This window comes from Suncus etruscus, chromosome 5, assembly GCF_024139225.1.
Source record: "Suncus etruscus isolate mSunEtr1 chromosome 5, mSunEtr1.pri.cur, whole genome shotgun sequence".
NCBI classification, from domain to species: domain Eukaryota; kingdom Metazoa; phylum Chordata; class Mammalia; order Eulipotyphla; family Soricidae; genus Suncus; species Suncus etruscus.
Genome location: NC_064852.1, coordinates 29,281,245 through 29,285,265, shown reverse-complemented (window position 1 = coordinate 29,285,265; position 4,021 = coordinate 29,281,245). Strand labels below are relative to the sequence as shown.

The 4,021-nt window shown below is 39.2% G+C and overlaps 1 non-coding gene across 1 annotated transcript; it reads right to left on the bottom strand.

Moving 5' to 3' along the window:
- Positions 1 to 2,311: 2,311 nt before the first annotated feature.
- Positions 2,312 to 2,415, bottom strand: LOC126010266 (small nucleolar RNA U13). Its single transcript, XR_007496365.1, has one exon. It is a non-coding gene; the product is annotated as a small nucleolar RNA U13 (small nucleolar RNA).
- Positions 2,416 to 4,021: the final 1,606 nt, after the last annotated feature.

Sequence of the window (4,021 nt, the reverse complement as noted above, 5' to 3'; positions counted from 1 at the left end):
TTTGGAGTTTTGTGATTTCTGTCTTCATATTTTCTTGGTTCTTATTAGTGTTCTGTTCAACTCGATCCATGGTTTCTTTGAGTTCTTTGAGCATCTTCCATATTTCTTGTCTAAACTCCTTATCTGAGAGAGTAATTAGTTGGTTGGCCGTTTTCTGGTCATCAGAGTTGTCATCTTTATTCTCTATGTCTGATACTGGCCTGTGTTGTTTCCCCATTGTCACACTTGTATTGTGGATTTTTCTATGTGTTGTGGTGGTATTCATTGGCTAAATGATGTGCGTGGCCACGCTCCTCTGGCTCTGCCCTCTCTGGGTGGGTCAATTTGCCTCTAAGGAAGGGGAGCCCTCTGTGGATGAAGCCTCACACAAGATCAAATCTTAGGCCCGAGCAGGCAGCAGAAAAGACAGTCCGGGGATAAATGCTGGGCTTCAGTGGTCCAGCTCAGTTCTTAGTGTGATTTTTTCCTTCTTGTTACAGTGGCTTTTTTCCTTAGAAAGAGCGCATGGTTGTATAGCAAAGTGGAGCTAAGTGCTCTTCTGGAGCCTCTGGGAGAGCAAATTTTCTGGGCTCTTTTCGGCCCACTCCCAAGAGGTTCAGGAGACAGGACAGGAGACAAACACACACAGGCAGCACTCACAGTTTCTCACAATCGGGCCCCACTGGGCTGGCGTAGATTTTTCTGATGTCTTGTTTTCTATGTTGTTGATTTTCACTCTTGTTTGTACTATTTCCCTCCTTCTACTACTTTTTTGGTACATTTCCTTCTTGTGTGTGTGTTTTTTTTAAGACGTTTATTTGGGATTTTTCTTCTTCCTTACTCTAGGCCTGCATTGTTATGAATTTCCTTTATAGTGTAGCTTGGGCTCCATTCCATAGATTTTGTTACTTTGTACCATCATTGGTTTTAGTTTCAAGAAATCATTTTATTTCTTCCTTAATTTCCTTTTTTGATTTAGTTGATCAGTTAATCTTTCAGTTGGTTGAATTGTTCTTCCAATAATTGATTTATTTTCACAGCCATTGCATGGAACATTGATTTTAATTGCTCATCAATGAAGTTGAGGTTTTATTTTAGCTAAGTGATTTGCCGGACTAGTGTCCCTGACTTCTAGAGCATTTGAAATACTTTGTTTCTTCATTGCTCTTAATGCTTTGTTGGTTTGATTTGAACTTTGAGTTTCCAATTTCTTTATATTTCAACAAATTATTAGTCATTATAACCTGTTAATCTAAAAATCTCTGTACTCTAAGATGCTATTTCAATGTTTATGCAGGTAATTAATAATTCTACTTGCAAAGGAGGCAAATATGGAGTTAACTGGGGGAAAATATCAAAAGAAGCAACAGTTAGAGTTAGTGGGAAGGGCTGGAGGAAAAATGGGACCATTGGAGGCAGGAAATATGCACTGATGAAGGGCATTGTACACTATATAAATGAAAATCATAAACAACTTTGTAAAAAAGCACAACTGTATTATGAATGGTATTTAAAGTAATTTTTACAAACCAAAAAAGAAAGGAAAGTTCATGTAAGAGATGATTTTTGCATGAGCCACACAAGAATAAATTATAAGTGACTAATTATAAAAATAAAATACCAAAAGATCTTGGGAATAATGACAAATCACAAGCCCAAATTCATATTTGTAAAATGAGACTGTGGGAGCTGGAGAGATAATACAGCATGCAAGGTATGTATCTGGTATGTAGCCTTCCTAGGCTTATTGCTGGCACCTCATGTGGTCTACAGAGCTCTGCCAGAAATGCTGTTGGAGTGCAGATTCAGGAGTAAGCTTTGAGCAAACTCTTAGATCCAAACTCTAACCAGAAATTTAAGAAAAGTAAAACAGGAGAAAAATATCTACTAGGATCTGAGTAATAGCAATCTCTGGACTCTAGAATTTATAAATAAAAATGAAGAAATTATTAGATATATAACTCAAAAACACTTCCTAGATCTAAAGAAAAATGAAGGTAGATCCCAATTTACTTTTAATATTGTTTAGGATCACTAAGAACCACAAGTCAGGTTTGAAAATCTACCAGAGTGCAAGAGAAAGGGAGAGAACAGCAAAAGAGATGAAAGGAAAGAAGGGGAGAGAATAGAGTAAGAAAGGAGAGGGAGAAAGAGAAAGGGGGGAATATTGCACTGGTGAGGGGAGTATTCTGTTTATGAATGAGCCCAACTACAATCATGCTTGTAATCATAGTATTTAAATAAAGATTTTCTCTTTTTTCCTTTTTCCCCTTTTCCCCTTTTTTATTTTTCTTTTTTTATTCTCTTCTTTTTCTACTTTCTTTTTTTTTCATATCAGAAGGGTCATATGCCGACGTCGTAACAAGGTGGAAGGGAGGTACATATCACACAGGTGTGTGAAAACCCAACCATTATGCTTATGAACCGGAAAAGGATCTTAAATAAAGATTTTATATATATATAAAAAGGCAAACTTAACCATGAACAATTTAAAAAGAAAAAAGAAAAAGTGGGGGTAGAGAATTAGGTTAAAGGTGGGAAAGGAAGGTTGCAGAGACTCTATCTCTGGCTGGCCCTGAGTTGTCACTGCCAACTTTAATTCAGAAACCAACAATTTCCTCCCCACAATTTTTGGATAAAATTATTTAAACATTGTGTCTTGTTACTTGACAAAATATTCCAACCAATACAAATGGCCAGCATGTTTTGTATCATTAGGAAAAAAATAAATGCCTGTATTTGAGAAAGAGAGCATTAGACACGTTCATTTACTCTCTGATTATTTATTTAGTTATAACCATTGGAAGAAAAAGGCTCTTGAAGGTTGAGAGAGATAGAACTGATAACAAACCCGATGGTTTGACTACCTACACACAGCTAGTCTATATTAATACTAGCAGGTAGGATGCCTAAGTCTTGCTCTTTGTGATAAATTTGCTGAAATAAATTTGCTTTTGTTCAAAATAGCAAGTCATAGATTTTATATTCAGTGGAAAAGTATAGAAACTGTTAACATGTTTACAAAAGTCCTTCCTACAGTCTGTGTCTTTTAAAGAAATACAGAATGAGAATTTGGTCTGGTCTCTGCTCTTCTGCGGCTTCAAATCAGGGAAATAAGCCATAGTGAGCTCGCCATCACTTGCCCAGGAGAAAGAAACTTTTCTGGATGCAATTCTGAAACAATTCAATCTAGAACTTTCTTGTAGAGACGGATCATTTCCCTTCTCTTCCTTGAACTCAGCTAAGGAGTCTTGGCTAGGAATGACAATCAAGCAGCAGGTCTGCTTGCTTCTTACCTCTGTCACGAAGCCCCCTGGTGGAGGCTGAAGGACTCCAGTTCTTTGTTAGGGAGGAAGTCAAAAGCTCAGCTGTTCTGTGGGCCAGAAGTGCTGAGCCTGCAGGACTCTGCAGAAGGCAAAGAAGCTGCTTCCCCAAGAGTTGGGTGCCTCCAGGTAGCCCCACTCTCTTCAGATGCTTTCCCTGCTCCTACAGGCAGACATGGCCCGGAGGAGGAGGGGATGGCAAGGTGCCAGCCTTAAATAATGAATAGCACCTCATTTGCATCCTTTTTTAGTGGTGCCTCTTTGCACACAGCATTGCAAGAACCCGCAGCCCGAGGAAATATGACTTGGAGCCTGCCTGGCTCCCTCCCTCCATGGGGCCTAGCTCAGGAAAAGGCAGAGCTCTTCCCGGCAGACCATCTGGCTCTCCTCAACATGCTGATTAGTAAGAGTGGAGGTGGGCCTGCGAGCCTGGGACAGCATCTTGAGACAGATGCTGAGTTTATGTGTAAAATATGGCTTCCAGCCAAAGCACTAATCATGATCGCCTCTGAAGTGGTTCCAATCGTCTGGATGAGGCGCTCTGATGTTGTTTGTACAAGCTGGTAGTTAGAGGTGTTGTGTACAAGATATTTGTAGTCATAATTTCTCCAAACAGGTTAAGGCAAACATTATGAGAATCAGCATATTAATGTGCTGCGTTTCAAATTAGAATTATAAACACACTTTCCTCATCGGAGCCCAATCTGCTAGGAAGGAGC